A 17,277-nucleotide genomic window follows, 5' to 3' on the forward strand; every position below is an offset into this window, starting at 1 on the left:
GGAATCAAATTGGCTCCAAGCCAAAGGCCAGGCGGAACAACTCTGTCTTACAGGCCCTGCGGAAAGAAATCAGATCCTGCAGGGCCCTGGTCTCATGAGGCAGAGCGTTCCACCAGGCCAGAGCCAGTGTTGAAAAGGTCCTGGCTCTGGTTGAAGCTAATCTAACTTCCTTAGGGCCCGGGACCACTAGGGTGTTGCTATTTATGGACCTTGAGGCTCTCCGTGGGGCATACCAGGAGAGGTGGTCCCATAGATATGAGGGTCCTAGGCTGTGATCTAACCACTGGTCCTGTTAGCTATGGATGATGGGAATTGTAGACCCAAAACATCTGGAGGGCCGAGTTTGCCTATGCCTGGCCTAGTGGGACCTCAAATACTGTGACATTACAAGATAACTCAAGGGAATTCATACAAGTGAAGGTGTCCAATTCCCTTTTCTCCACCCTAGCAGCCAAATGCACCGGTCCATGGATGACATACAGGGATCTACTCAGGGAGGGGAAGGCTGCCCAGAATTAAGTGGCGCAGCCCCTGCACCCCAGCTCACATCATTCAAGAGCAGGCATGGCATCAGCATCCACCATGATGCGGCAAATTGCCGGGGGTTTACTTGAAGAGCAGTGGAGTTGTTGATGTCACACACTTTGAAAGAATTGCCTAGTCATGCTGAAGAGAAACACTGGCTGAAGCACCTGTAATCACCATCAGCATTGCTACACTACCTGTAGGTCCCATGCTGGGGATCAGAGGCATTCCCATTTATTGAAAGATGGTGTCAGCTGCTTTAGTTGTTTTATTCAATACTTCTCTGCTGAGTCCTAGGAGTGACTATCTCCACATGGTCTGGTAGGTGGGGTTTTTGGGGAGGGGGGCAGTTGAAGGTGGAGACAAGGGGACAAGCTACAAGAGTGGCAAGCAAAGTGGCTGCAGACACAGCCATAATCTAAATTTCCCTGACCCCTCACCAGAATGGTATTTTTTGCAGCTACACAAAGCCAATTTTACCAGGGCCTCCTCAAACCTGGTGCCTTCTCTTTTCAGGATGGCTCCAAATTCTTCAACTAGTATTTTCAGGGAGGAAAGATGACTACAGAGGGGAAGAGCAGAAGTTTATTAAATTAACTTAGGATCCAAACCAAAGCCCTGATTGTGGGTGGGAAAAGACATTTTTTCATTTTTGTTCATCCTAATCCTCCAGCTGACAGGACAAAACATTCTTACCTTTTATTTAGATAAGTTAGACTTTCCAGAAGGGTGGCAAAGTTAGCCTGTTGTTGCAGCAGCAACAATAACAAAGAATCTTACGGCACCTTAAAGACCTTACTATGGCATGAGCTCTCATAGACAAGAGCCTATGATATATGTTAAGGACAGGCATGGTTAAAATTCTCTGTGCTCATGTATCTACCATGTACTTTAAATTAAATCTGTTGGTGTTCATTGGAGCCATATGTCTTACAGCCCAGTGGAAAAAGCTTGAGGAAAACCTAACCCAAGAATATACTTCATGTGTCACAGTGTGTGTGTGTGTGTGTGTGTGTGTGTGTGTGTGTGTGTGTTGGTGCTGGGGAATCTGATCAAAACAAACTAGATATAAGGAAGCAATCTGTGTCTTTTAGCGCTGTTTTTGATGTAAGTTATAATACAAGTTGACTATGAAACTCAAGGATTGCAGTGACTGCAAACAGTAAAGAGCATTTAACTGTAAATCTGCCTAACCAGTAGAGAAGACATAAATTAAAAGATTATGGGGCTTAAGAGTAACTATTGGAGGAAAATTGATAGGGGGATAAGGGAAAACAGCATTTGGGGAGCAGCCATCACAGGAGTAAGATGAGATATGATCTTCTCGAGTAAAACAGAAAGGAAGGAAAGAATTAAAGTTGTATGTAAGGAGCAAGAGAACTGGAGGGGAAAAGAGGGCTTCCTAACATTCTTGGCTGGAACAATGGAAAATGGATAGTAAAGAATATATTTTGCTTAAGTGCAGAACATGATCTTCTGCCAACTTTGGTTCACTCTCAGGGATGGAGTTGCAGTTTATGTGGAGAGATATATACCAAGCGGCACATTTTTTCAAACTGCAGCATGGCAGAAATCCAGGATTTGGCATCACAGGAAGTATGTGGAGTGTGGCATTGTCGTACACATACTGTAGTTAGATTATCACTGTAGTTCCTATTATATTGTCACTGAAAGATAGTACTGGAAAACCCTCAAATTCAGCCTATAAGATAACACAGAATAAAAGCTTGGTCTCACACAAACCATTTAGCTCGCAATTTCTATTCCTCATTTACTCACTTTTTACAGGGAATCCAGACTATTATTTATTTCATTTATGAATCACTTCCCATGAGGCATCTCAAGCAATTTACAATATAGTGACATATAAACAGTTGCAAATATAAAAAACAGTTAAAAACATTTGTATATAAAACAGTTTTAAATATGGGAACAGCTTAAAGCTAGAGCACATATGTAAAATCAATTCAAATCCAGGACAGATACCAATTGGGACAGAGATTTTAGAAGGCTTGTTGCCAACTCACTGCATTGCCAACTCACTGCATCCTAATGTTTGGTTTTTAAGTTGTCCTACTATCTATTTTCCAACCTGGTTGCAGTGAAACTTTTCACTTAAAAATGCATTGTGGGCCAGCAAAATGTTTTTGAGGCTTTTCAGGTCTATTGTACCTTTAATTAGAAACTTTGTTTGCTTTCTGTTCAGACTGACTGGGATAATAGTGATGAACTACTCCTTAATTAGTCATCTTATTTTCCCTACCAATTGTGAAAAGGGTTTAATTAGTGGCTTCACTCCAAATCACATTCCCAATGCAACTGTGTGCAAGTTACATGTAGTTTTTGGGTAAAGCATCCGATGATTGGTTTTGGGAACTTCATGTGGCCTACTTTGCTTGCACAGGAGCGTAAGAAGCTGCCTTAGAGTAGATCAGACCAATTGGCTGTCTAGTTTAATATTATCTACTCTGACTGGCAGTAGATCTGGATCTTTCCCTTGTTACACTATCCTTTTAATTTAACTGGAGATGACAGCAATAGAACCTGGGTCTCCATTCAGCCTCTCCTCAACCTTCTGTGAGGCTGCTAAATGTACCTGTAGTGTAACTTTGTTTTACTCAGAGTAGACTCATTGAAATTGGCGTACCTAACTTAGTCATAGTCATTTTAGTGGATCTACTCTGAATAAGACTTGGTTGAATGCTACCCAATGCCTAGTTTTGTGCATGCGGTAAACAAAGGAAGCTGCAAAGTGAACTGGATTTTCTGAAAGGAAAAGTCAGAAGGTTTGTGGAGGGGTACTTCATGGATTTGGGGAGGGGGGTTGGGAAACATCTGGCTACCCAACTATAATTCCGCAAAGAACATCTGTCCAAAGGAATGGAATGTGAGAATACTATATATATCATGTATATCTGTCCACAAAGCTTTAGTACATTAGGTTGATACAGAGCTCATAGTTATGTAATCCCTATTTGATGTGGTTAAGTCTATCCCTTCATCTTACACTGTACAAATAGCTCTGCTCTCAGATAAACTGAAGTCAAATGATCCCAAAAGAAAAGTCCTAGTATGTGATATTTTGTAGTATTGTCATGCTGTTTCTTTGATCACTCAGCTGCCTTCTCTTCATTATCGTCTGATTGGGTGGTGCATATCAGTATTACTAGCCAGATCAAAGTTTCTTAACTCATAAAGGTACCTAAATCTTTAAATAATAATAATAATAATAATAATAATCCCTGTCAGTTGTTCGACACAGTTCAACCTTTTGGGGAACTACTGTTGATATAATAACTGTGTTTCCTGAAGGTAAAGGTAAAGGTACCCCTGCCCGTACGGGCCAGTCTTGCCAGACTCTAGGGTTGTGCGCTCATCTCACTCTATAGGCCGGGAGCCAGCGCTGTCCGCAGACACTTCCAGGTCACGTGGCCAGCGTGACAAGCTGCATCTGGCGAGCCAGCGCAGCACACGGAACGCCGTTTACCTTCCCACTGGTAAGCGGTCCCTATTTATCTACTTGCACCCGGGGGTGCTTTCGAACTGCTAGGTTGGCAGGCGCTGGAACCGAACAATGGGAGCACACCCCGCCGTGGGGATTTGAACTGCTGACCATGCGATCGGCAAGTCCTAGGCGCTGAGGTTTTACCCACAGCGCCACCCGCGTCCTGAACATGCAGAAGGTTAAATGGGGTGGAACTCATACACATACAATCTCTGCTGTCAATGTCCCTAGGCTGCTCTTCACACCTTCATGCAATTGGTGTGAAGGTCTAAAGAGGGTTTTAAATGTGTTCCATTGAACATATTTAGAACCCTTCCTGCAAGCTGGAACCCTGGGTTCTCAGAGTTTGAATCGTGGGAAGTGTTTCTACAAACTTTCAGTTGAATGTGCTTGAAAACTATTTCAGACCTTCACACTAATTATACAAAGATCTGAAGAGATGTCTGAGGGCCACAGGTCATTAGAGGTGGTACTTGATGCACCTAGGACCTAAACCAATGGATTCAAGATACAAGAAAAGAGATTCTAACTCTTTTCAGGAAGAACTTTTTGACAGTAAGAGCTGTTCAGCAGTGGAACAGACTCCCACAAGAAGTGGTAAGCTCTTCTTCCATGAAGGTTTTTCAGCAGAGGTTGGATACTTAGATACATGACAACCTGCTATGTAATTGTTATTATTATTATTATTATTATTATTATTACTATTTGTACACTGCCCATCTGACTGGGTTGCTGCAGTAAAACGAAGTAAAAAGAAGAGGAGGATCAGCTTTTAATTTCTTTCAGCTTTTAATTTCTGCTTTTTTTCCTTGATGGTTTTTCACTCTTTCAGCATTAAGATTACATTACTTCTCTGGCAGTTTTACTGCTGGCTTCTGTGTTTTAATTGCTGAAGCAATTTTTCCTACAGATTTTTTTTTTTTGGCTGTACCTAGTCAATTTTACTTTTATTCTTCATTGCAGCAAACAAAATATGTAAGCACTCTAATCACCTAATTGAGGGGAAACCCAAAGATATGGTAAGTTATATAAAATTAATGATATAACAAGGCTGACATTTATAGAAGCATTTAAATTATCTCCAATAGCTTTTATTATTAGAAAGTGAGTGTATTGCCCAACATTTTAATTATATTATTGCCTGAATTGGTTCAAAAATAAGATGGAAGAATCTACTAGCTGCAGAACCATAAGTCAGTCTTGCATATAGCTTTTTATAAAATAAAGTGACTATGTCTTGGGTAAGGTTTAGTTCAATCAAGGCATATCACCAACATTTTAGAGTCCATTTCTCTTCTCTTTATACATGGTGACATTTCAAATATTCAGCCACTCTCCTGTAATTTTTAATGGAAATTCAGACATTTAGGAAGACCCTTTTTCTTAAGAAGGTAACTTTATAGTGTCCTTGTGTTTTGCTTCTAGGGTGCTTCCAGACTGTAGCTGTTTTCAGGCAGGATTCAGCCACATAATGGCAAATTCAGATTATGCAATTAAAACTAATATAACCTCCCCACGGAAATATTGCAGTGCATGTTCAATAAACAACCAGCGTCATCTAACCTCCAAGCAAACAAATCAGTGAATATGTCATCTGGAAGCAACCCTAGAATCATAACGTTAAGAAACTCCCTGTAGAACCTGTGAGGTGGTGGGAGGGTAAAATTCCCAAATGCTTAGGTAAGGAGAATGTTTTGGCAGGGGACAGGAGCAAAACAGAGTTTCTCCTCATGAGCCAAAGGGTTTCTGAAAAGATTCAGAGCCATAGCCTTGCTAATCTGATGCGGAAAACAACTACAAAGAGTCATGTAGCACCTTAAAGACGAAAAAGTTTATTATAGCATAAGCTGTCATAGGCTGTGGGGTAGCTGTGAACTGTTACTCTGAGTTGCAGGTCTATATAACCACTGTTTACAGTTCCCTCTCCCACAAACCCAGTAGTGGCTGCTGCAGTTACACAAGTAGGGCTGAACCACTGCACCAGGCAAAGTATTTAAATTATGTTTTTATGACCCTCAGATTCCATTGTACTATTCGTAAGAGGAGATAAGATCTTTTTTTCCTTTGGGTACATAATTCCAGTATTTTGGAGCGTAAGAGTTTATTTTATTACACTAAGAGAGGAGAAAATCAGTTTATGAAAACGTGAACAGCACCAGACATGCAACGTATGTTTTAAAATGTTTCTGAGAAAGCATTGCTCGCACCCTGTGTGCATGCTAAGATAATGCCTTGTGCTCTCTCTTTTTGCATCAAATCTTGGGAAAATCTTTTTATGAGAGTGACACTATAAAGCTAGCATATTTAAAATTACATTAAAATGGGTCAATCGAGCAAGTGTCGCTGATTAATGTTAATAACCTCAGATACTATGGGGAAGTGCTTTCTCCAATGGTGAGAGAATGTGTAAACATATTACGTTGAAACCCTTTCGCATGTTCGAATATTTTTGAAAGGCTCTGTGGAGAAAATGTTTGGCAGTTAGATAAGCTATGTGAGCACTTTGCAATCTAGAAGTTTCCATATCTATTTTACTGATTTATCATCGGGGAGGAGATTTATTCACATTTTTCCACTGATAAAATGTTTTTGTTTCAAAGGATGTAGAGTTTATGGGGTTTTTTAAAAAAAGAAAAAGTCACTAGCATAGAAATTGAAAACTCTGGAAGCTGCTGCTTCTGCTTCTGTGCCCTGGGACACTAGCCTTGTGGGAGAGAGTTTTACAGCTGCCTCAGTATGCAGCAGAGCTCCTAGTCCCTACTTTGGGAAAATGCTGAACAACTTTAGAATAAAAGTTCCTTGCTGCTGTAATGTTTCGGAAATATCTGGCTGGAATCCCGCTGAGATTTTCATGGTGTTTTTTTTCCTTTTCTTTCTTTGACAAATGAGTTTGGGAAAGTTTGTAGCAAATGGCTCATTCACATAACTTGGGCTATAGCTGAACTCTGAAACAGGCATCCTTCTTGTTTGTCCACCCTTGTTTTGGAGTAAATGACCCTTGGGTTTCCTTCCAACTTTACAATTCTACGATTCTATGAAATATTTCCGAATTCAATGTTAAGCTGCTGGTTTTAAGTAAGCTATTGTTGTTTGTTTATTTGGAATCAATTGTTTTAAATCTGCCAATATTTTTATTTACGAGTTGCCTTATACCACACAGCTCTCAAGGTGGCAGAGAAGTAAAATGTGTGTTTTTTTATTACATATGATAAACATAATAAAAAGTGGCCATACATGCTAAGAGTGTAACCCTAATGCTACCCCCCCCCCCTTGCAGGACTTTGCTACATCTGTATTCTTGGTGCTTATGGCAGTTGTGATGGAAGGTGGAGTTCAGTGCAAAAAAAAAATAAAGGAAATATGTATTAGTGGCAGCTAGGAACCTAGTTACTATCACTGATGTTCACTCCAGTGACTCTCGGTAAACAACTGTTATTCACTTTAATTTGGGCTACCTTGAACACTGCTTGGAAACTTCAACTCATGTAGAATGCAGCCACCCATCTAGTGGCAGATGTGAGTGGGCCAGAATGCATGACAGCTATCTGGAAACATTCTGTTACCAGTATATTCTGAAGTCCAGGGTGGCAATTTTGACCTTCTCAAATAGTCTGGGCCTCTCAAGCAACACCTCCCTTATGATCTTACCAGCATTTTGAGCAGAAGTGACTCGCCGGATTTTGCGAAGGTGCCACTCTAGCTTCCCAACAGTTGGGGCACTGTTGCTTACCAGAAGGTGCAAGGAGTGGAAAGGACAGTGGAAACAAACCAGGTGGAGCACCAGGAGTATTTGCATCACACTAGCTTTTTGGCCACCTTCCCCTTCTCTGCCACCGTCCACTGCTTTCATCCTTGCATTTTTTTTGGCGTTCTGATGAATTCACCTAGATCAGGTGTGGAACCTACCCCTTTGGGGCTGTTTCAGATTCCAAGTATGCTCAGTCTTTCCAGATCAGATAACTGTTAGAGACTCGTTGAAACTCTGCCCTCTTGCAGTTAAGCAAATGTCCAGTAAGGGAGGCTAGCCTTTGTGATTTAACAGGGAAATGAGGAATGCCGATGATCTCTGAAGTGACTTGCATGGCCGGAAGCATCTGTTCCTACATTGAGTGTGAGAGAGACAGACCAAAACATATACTTCTACATGGAGTTCTAGGTCATGTACTCTGATGTGGAGCAATCACGGTATACCCAGAGAACCCCTGCTGATCTAAGTATAGAACTTATGTATCAACTATGACCTGGCATGATCTACAGCTTTGCGGATGGCAGATATGCAGGGTGCCTTTGGGAGATGAAAATGGTTTCCAAGAAGCTAGAAAGTTTGAAAACCATGGACTTGTGATGATGAGGCAGTACCATGGAGTTTTTTAGGACATGCATCTACCTCTTCGGCATTGAATTAAAGTTGACTGTGACATTCAGGGCAGTTGAACCCAGGGTAAAGGTAAAGAGACCCCTGACCATTAGGTCCAGTCGTGACTGACTCCGGGGTTGCAGCACTCATCTCACTTTATTGGCCGAGGGAGCCGGCATACAGCTTCTGGGTCATGTGGCCAGCATGACTCTGGCAAACCAGAGCAGTGCACGGAAATGCTGTTTACCTTCCCACCAGAGCGGTATCTATTTATCTAGTTGCACTTTGACATGCTTTTGAACTGCTAGGTTGACAGGAGCAGGGACCGACCAACGGGAGCTCACCCCGTTGCGGGGATTCAAACCGCCGACCTTCTGATCGGCAAGTCCTAGGCTCTGTGGTTTAACCCACAGTGCCACCCGCGTCCCCCAGGGTAGTTCCTATTAAAAACATTGGTAAAATAGGTAAAATACATGATGCATGGATGTATCAAAATCTGTTTTCCCAGACATCTGCACTGGCATTAAAGTTGTATGTAGCACTCATGTGTGATCCTTGCACATCATGTGACCCCTGTGGGTATTAAACATCAATGTAACACAGGTATTCCCACTGTGCGTTATATTCTTATTGAAATCAGAACCTCAAAGATGTTCCTGGGGATAATCTATTAAGCTGCAGTCACATACCCATAAATATATTTTTCAAATAAAAGTGTTTACTTGGCTGCTTTCTTCTACAGTCTTCAGCAGTTTTAATTTTAAAATACAGAAGTTGTTGTTTCTGTTCCTTTAAAAGCAGCTAAAATTAACACTGCACAGCTATATAATCACATTCAAAGTGACACAGTAGTTTTGCTCTTGATAAATGCTTTTAAACCACCGATGAGAGCATTTATCTTGGTTTATCATACACATTTACAGTTGTCCATTTATCTAAAAGTCCGTATCTTTGCCAAAACAAAAAAAAAATTCCTTCCAGTAGCACCTTAAAGACCAACTAAGTCAGTTCTTGGTATGAGCTTTCGTGTGCATGCACACTTCTTCAGATACCTAGAGAAAGTGTTGCATAGTTTTCTTGCATATTCAGTGGGATACGTGGATTGTAGAGGGTTCTTAATTCTAAGACCCTTGGGTATAATGTCCAGGTTCTTGCATTTAGTAAGAAAGAAGATATCAGTCTGTACATGTGCAAGTTTCTTGGTGAGGTTGATGGACTTCCATTTCATGCGGCTCAATGTGGTGCCTTCCATAGTTCCAGTTACAGATAGGTAGCCGTGTTGGTCTGCCATAGTCAAAACAAAAAAAATTCCTTCCAGTAGCACCTTAAAGACCAACTAAGTCAGTTCTTGGTATGAGCTTTCGTGTGCATGCACACTTCTTCAGATACTGAAGAAGTATCTGAAGATACTTATTGTATCTTCAATAAGTTGCCGGAAATGCTGTTTACCTTCCCACCAGAGCGGTATCTATTTATCTAGTTGCACTTTGACATGCTTTTGAACTGCTAGGTTGACAGGAGCAGGGACCGACCAACGGGAGCTCACCCCGTTGCGGGGATTCAAACCGCTATCTTCACTATATCTTCAGCATCTGAAGAAGTGTGCATGCACACGAAAGCTCATACCAAGAACTGACTTAGTTGGTCTTTAAGGTGCTACTGGAAGGAATTTTTTTTGTTTTGACTATGGCAGACCAACACGGCTACCTATCTGTATCCGTATCTTTGCATTAAAGATAGCCAGAGTACATTCAAGGGGCACTGAAACAAGAACAGCTTATCTCTAGAGAGAAATTAGCCAAGATAACCTTGACATAAATATTTCCTTTTCCTTTTAAAAAATTATAGGAGGATGAATTACATGCAGGATTCAATAAACAAACAGACCTGCCTCTGTGTATTCAATGCAGTGAACATGACAGAGGCCACTAGCTTAAGCAATTTCATACGCTGGTGGATCTTACTTCTTGACATGACATTATAAAACGTTTGGTGATCAAATTTAACACAATTTTTTTGTCTTTCCCCCCTTACTTCACTATTTCAATACAATTTCTATTTGAGATTATGCTCCAGTTAACTGATGTGACAAAAACGTCTGGATTTCGGCGTTTAAATGTTTCAGTTTATCTTTAGAGACAAATGGGGGCTGAAATTCAGGAATATTTTTAAAATAGGGTACAACTTCTCCATACGCTCTTGAATAGGAAGCATGAGAAGCCCACATTCAAGGTAGGATTGTAGTATATGCTTCCCCTAAGAAATTAACTAGGATTTTGCAAGAAGACAATTTAGAGAAAACAGCGAAGCCTCTTTTAAGTCAGATTGCAGCATCCCCTTCTCAAGATCTGCATCAAAGCTTGTCAGCATGCTAAGTATGAATTGAATAATGTATTTTCTGCTAGAGCTGAATTTTCATTGGCGTGTGTGTACCAAAGGTATTGGGAAAGTGGTAAGAGACTGAGTAAGATTTTGGCTTTTCATTAAAAAAAAAAAGAAAGAATTCCATTCCACTGTTTAAAGGAGAACAGAACACAGTATGTATGTTAAAGGCTTGGTTGCAAGCTCCGTTCAATGGGAACGGAGGGAAGATGGGGGTAGGTAGAGCAGTTAATGCACATAATAACCAGCCATTGTTTGCATTCACTAGGATGTGAATGTGCACATTTTCCTTCCACGAACAGTGAGTTGTACACATTTCCCAGCTATTATGCATAATTCCCAACAGACCCTCAGCAATTTTCAAGCAGTTCATTGCAGGGGGTAGTTTGGCAACCACTGGCTTAAACAATGGGAAACTGCCTTAAAATTGTGTTTGTTTTGTTGAATTTATATACCATCTTATACCCAGAGACCTCAGGATTTTTCACAGAATAAAATCAAAATATAAAACCACAAAAACAACAACCCAAGAACCTCCCCCCCCCAAAAAAAACACACACCACCCCATATTTTAAAAGGGCATGGGATATCCTTGGGTACATTGGATTCCACAATGTTGGTATAGGAAAGCACTGTCTGTTATGTACTGAAGTTCTCACCCTGGGCCAGCAGGGGGATACTGTAGATAGTTGTGCAAATAAGGGATCGAAAGTGACGTTCAGTGATTGGATAGTTTTAGAAAATTGTTACAGTTACATTGTACTGCAGCTCTATATAAGCAGGCTGACTGAACCCTTCAGTTCAGTTCTGTCCTGGCCTGTAAATAAACAAGAGCTCTTTGAAGAATCACTGTGTCGTCACAACTTAACACTGTCCCTGTTGGGCCTAATTTGACCTGCAGGCCAAAGGTATCCCATGCCTGGTATAAACAATATTGTGTTAGATGGATCAGTTCAGTATAAGGCAGCTTCCTGTGTCCCACAGCATTGAACGGAGCTTGCAACCAAGTCTTGGTTGCAGTCTTAGATAATGATATGAGTTTGCTGCAATTTATTTTATTCTTCATGTGAGCCACCTTGAATTTTATAAGGGAACATGGGGTATAAATATTTTAAATGAAAAAATGCTGCAATTCTTCATCAAAGACAGCAGTCATTTCATGTCTCCTTTGTGATATATTTTCTCGACAGAGATATATGCTTATTACATTTCTTGCTTGCTTCCCCTAAATCTGTTGTTTATATGGCAAATTGCAGTAGTAGTTGTTGGGGTTTTTTTTAAAGATGAAAATGGCTAAGTCACCACCCTGACCAAAAAAAGCAGTGGGCAGAATCTTGTAAGCATGCCGCCGGAGCACAATTTCTGTTCTGATCCTGAAGCAAAGTTCTTAACCCGAGGTACTGTTTCTGGGTTAGCGGAGTCTGTAACCTGAAGCGTATGTAAGCTGAAGCGTATGTATCCCGAGGTACCACTGTACTGTAGAGTGATTAATACAGAAGGTACAAAGAAGGCTATTCTAAGTTTTCTTATTTTTCTAGAGAAAGGCTGGAGACCAAGTACAAAAAGTAATGAGTGAAGTTGTAATACTTAATAGCTTTGGGGGGCTGTAAAGTAAGCTTTGTGTCAAGCTTGTAAACATTACTTTGTAAGGAAGTGACAAAGGAAGAATATATTTATTATTATGTATATTATATGAACGCTGTAAATAAAATTGATAATGCTGCAGTTTTATTGTGTGTGCAGCAGTTATGAGAACCATCAACTCCAAGATTTCCTTCAGATCTTGTTTTGGATAAGAGCAAGATTTAGTCCAAATTGCTTCAGAGGCTGTCTGTTTCCGTCTGGGAACTGAATAGGAATCCTGATTAGGAAAAACAAATCTTCATACTTCACTCATTCACTACTATGGGAAATCAAAACATGGCTATAACTCCCCCCTCCCCCAATTCAGCAGAATTGGATGAGATTTTCCTGAGTGGAGAAAACCTGCCAAATTATGGACCAAATTTAGTCTGGGTTGGTTAAAGAAAGCAAAAGCAATCCATAACAATTAAGCCACTTGATAACTGTGTGTTTATGGCTAAAGGTTCTGATGTGGGGTTTTTTCCCCCTCCCTGTGGTGCTCCTAGGAAAATAGCCTGTAAAATTTCAGAAAGGCAGATCCCGGTACCAAGGAGATATGATGAATGAAAAAACAGATTCAGACTTGTGAAACAAATTGCAAAGCTAATTTGACAGGAGTGTATGTGTGGGCATGTGGCAGAAAGGTTAAAGGGATATGAATGTCAAGCATTTCCCAAGCAACCATCACTAGCAGAACTAGCAACAAAGCAATACAGTGGTACCTCAGGCTACATACGCTTCAGGTTACAGACTCCGCTAACCCAGAAATAATGCTTCAGGTTAAACTTTGCTTCAGGATGAGAACAGAAATAGTGCTCCGGCGGTGCGGCAGCTGAGGTACCACTTTACATAACTACACTATTCTTTCCTCAAAGCACTGGGATTGGAAAGCCCTGGTAAAATGTTTGCCTATGGTTAGAAGGAGGATCTATCAAAAAATCGGTCTCTCTCTCCCACCCTATACGATACAGTGGTACCTCTTGTTACATGCTTAATTCGTTCCGGAGGTCCATTCTTAACCTGAAACTGTTCTTAACCTGAAGCACCACTTTAGCTAATGGGGCCTCCTGCTGCCGCCATTCCACCGGAGCATGATTTCTGTTCTCATCCTAAAGCAAAGTTCTTAACCCGAGGTACTATTTCTGGGTTGGCGGAGTCTGTAACCTGAAGCGTATGTAACCCGAGGTACCACTGTATTTCCTTTATGTGGCAAGCTTGGGAAGAAGTGTTTTAAGTTTTGCAGACATTCTGCTTCCAGCATTTTTTAAAGAGAAGAGAGTTAGATGTCCCCACTTCAGGACACTTAGAAGAGACCTTGCTTCAACTCAGAGGAGCCCCACATCCTGCTTAGCATTATCTTGCAGTCAACAGCCACTTCCAGTGTGACTTAAGATCCTACCGCTTTTTAGTTTGCCTCTCAGCGACATTTAACATGGAATAGCATTATAAACGAAGAGATACAGTACTGTATTGTATTCCATACAGCATGCCTCATTGGCAGCAGGTACATTTTTGTAAAATAAGCAGAACCACAATGCTTCACATTCAGTCTGGATTCCACCCATTTTTCCATAATGGACACATTCCAGAGAAAATTAAGTATATTTTATTCCTCGTATTGAGACAGGTGTTGTTTGTTTATTGTTTAGAAAGATTTACGGACTACTTAATCAGAAGACTGTCGTAAGCATAATAAAACACTGCTAAAATCCACCAGACTTTTTTAAAAAAACACAAGTATACATAAGGTAAAATCAGCAAAACATTTAGAAACAAAAAGTGAATTTGTGGGCTGGGTGGCTCACTAAACTAAATAAATAAAAGAGCAAGTTCAAGTTTCTACCACAAGGGACCCCAAACATGGACAGCCTTGTGTATAGCTAAGGTTCAGTACTGCAAAAGCCATTAATTCACCCAATGCTTTATGTCTTGGGTTTTTGATGTTCTGAATGGTCTTCGAAAACCCTTCCTTGTCTGGGCAGCTTGCTTTGGTAGTTACATTTCTTTCCTTTTATAGAGTTTAAACCTGCTTATCTATTGTTTTCCTAGAACTTTAAAATGAGGAAGAATAGGACAAGGGCAAACATCTCCACCCTGTTTCTAAATCCAAACATTAATCTCCACTATAATTGTCAAACACAGTGTCAAAACATGAATATTAATGCTTCAGCTTGTGATATACTTATTTTTCCAGTATTCATTCCTAAAAAGCTATACTTACAAAACACTAGCTTACATGCCGGATACTTTCAAAACAGTTGTCTGTGTTGACCTGCTCTGTGCTGTACTATTGTACATACTTTTAATAGACCCTGTAACTCTACTTTCATATTGTAATTCGCTTTTTGTTTATCATTAAAAAATTAAACACTGATACTGCTTCTCTTCATAAGCATACTGCATTATAAAAGAAATGCATTTGGCAGGGATAATTGCAATATCTATTTTTTAAAATATATTAATATTATTTAATATGTTAATCCAGTATTTATTATATCTCAGCATAAATCACTGGAATACATAATAGGTAACAAAACACCAAAAATATATTTGGGACATAATGTAACAGTATGGTGGGTGATATCCAATGGTGCCTGACTTTTTCTCCCTCCTATAGCTTTCCATGTGCTCCCCAAATCTGATCTGGAGGGACCCTTCTGAAGCAGATTTTGGGGGTGAATGGACTGTGCGCACACAGTGTGAGCTGCGCACACACTGCAGGGTGTGTGTGTGTGTGTGTGTGTGTGTGTGCTGACGTTGCACAGCTCTAGTCCCCTCAATGGCAGGGGAAAGGTGGTGCGCTTGACACATAGCTATCTAAAGGAGGGGTCATAAAAGCCCATTGCAGTGGTACCTCAGGTTACAGACGCTTCAGGTTACAGACTCCGCTAACCCAGAAATAGTACCTCGGGTTAAGAACTTTGCTTTAGGATGAGAACAGAAACTGCGCAGCAGCAGCGGGAGGCCCCATTAGCTAAAGTGGTACCTCAGGTTAAAAAGAGTTTCAGGTTAAGAACGGACCTCCAGAATGAATTAAGTTCTTAACCCGAGGTTACCACTGTATGTCCAGGGTCTGGACAAAGCACTTACAGCATCAATATTCAATTCCATATTATGATGAATTAACTGAAATGCAGGAAAGTATGGTTTGACCCAAACCATATCCTCACAGAACTAAAGAGTTGGAAGAGTAGTCTAGGCTTGCCCCTGGCGTGCAGAGATCACAGCTAAACCAGTCCCTACAATGCAATAATCTAATACATTACATTATATTTCAGAAATGAAAGTTCATAAAATGAGGCCATAGTTCAGAATCTGTTTATAAAGGAATGTTGCAGGATCATTGGGCCCTAGAGAAGAGTTTGGGTTAGGAAGGACTCTCCAACTTTCTTCATGTCCAATAAAAGCATCTTGTAGAATCCATCCCTGGGATATTAGAAGAAACACATCCCCTTTTGTTCTGCACAAGACTTAAAAATGATTGACTGGAAAATAACTTTAACTATGGGCAGCAATAATTTGTAATTTCTGAGAACACCATTTTATTAACAGTGGAAAGTGCTTTTTTCCACCCTGTTTCCTGTGTCCTTTTCAGATTTTCTCTTTCACAGTGCATGCTCTCAACAAGGTTCTGCTGAACAGGAAACAGCGGCCAAAGCTAACGTCAAACAGCGATTTTAGTGAAATAAAAAGAATTCATATTATTGTTAGCAGCACATGAGATGTCACCATGCTCCTTTCAGTAATATGACAAGAGCTTTCATGATTTACGGATGTTCATCCCTTTTTCTTCATATCCAATCATTTATTTTAAAATTACACTAGCTTTTCCAACCAACTGTTATTGTGATTGCATTTGGCTGTAATGAATTGCTGAGAGGTTTGTTTTTGTTTTTTATGGTTCCAGTCCAAAATTATACCTGGCATGATAAAATGTGACATTATTACAAATTACTGCTTTAAACTGTCTACCAAAAGGAAATACCAGAATTAAGAAGGTTTGGTGGCTCTACTAGAGAAATAAAACTGTTTCAGAAAAGGAGCTTGAAAGTGCTGGACATGTCTGCAAATTAACATGGGTGGAGGACAAATAGTAAATTAACAACAACAACAACAACAATAATGTTTTATTAAATTTTTATCCCATTCCTCTCACATGAGCCCCAGGTCAGCAAATGAAAGCCTTGAGCCCGGTCAGTGCAGTGTGGGTTCTTGATTCTTTTTATTCAATCTTATTAGCAGTCAACCTTTTTTAAAAAAAATAATAATAATCTGGATCTTGTTAACATAGGATTTGTGTTCAATTCATGAAAAAGAACTGGTTTTGTTTTCAGTATCCAGATATGCAAAGACTCTTGGCTCATGTATCCAAAGGCAGTTAAGTCACTAGCATCATGGAAATTTGGCCAGGATTTGGGTCTAGAGTCAGCTATTTAAAACATACCAGCACACACACACACACACACACACACACACACACACACACACACACGGTTTAGGTTGCCTTAATAGGCTATTGTCCTCCAATCTTTTGTTTGTTCTTTCGCTTTTTCTTTTTTACCCTTTAGTGAAAGTATCTAGTTATTCAAAGAAATATTTTAACTCCAGTTTTAAATCCAATCAAGGCCTTCATTGGTTCAAAGTATGTCATACCTTTAGCACGCTTTCCAGAAAGTAGATGCCTAAAATAACAGCATGGATGATAATCCAAACATCTTTAGACTGGACAGTGGTGTTAAGTCTCAGATTCTGTTGAAACTCTTCTGAGGGCGTTCATGGGCGCAGCCAGGGGGTGCAGGGGAGGAGCAGCTGCCCACCCCTAAATCAAGTAAATAAATAGAAATACTTAACTCGGTTCTGCCCCTCCCATCATAATGCTTGCCTC

At 40.3% G+C, this 17,277-nt stretch overlaps 1 protein-coding gene across 4 annotated transcripts in view; it reads left to right on the plus strand.

The window, feature by feature from the left end:
- The window catches only part of KCNQ5 (potassium voltage-gated channel subfamily Q member 5), a 247,138-nt gene that overhangs the window by 143,332 nt on the left and 86,529 nt on the right, over positions 1 to 17,277 (plus strand). The window contains exon 2 of one of the 4 annotated variants that reach the window (XM_083730164.1): positions 4,994 to 5,049. The exons of the other annotated variants lie outside the window; for them this stretch is intronic. The gene's annotated coding sequence lies outside the window, so the exon portion shown is untranslated. The remainder of the gene's footprint in view (positions 1 to 4,993; positions 5,050 to 17,277) is intronic. 4 annotated transcript variants of the gene reach the window in all.

This window comes from Podarcis gaigeae (genome assembly GCF_964106915.1).
Source record: "Podarcis gaigeae genome assembly, chromosome: 3".
Classification (NCBI taxonomy): Eukaryota; Metazoa; Chordata; class Lepidosauria; order Squamata; family Lacertidae; genus Podarcis; species Podarcis gaigeae.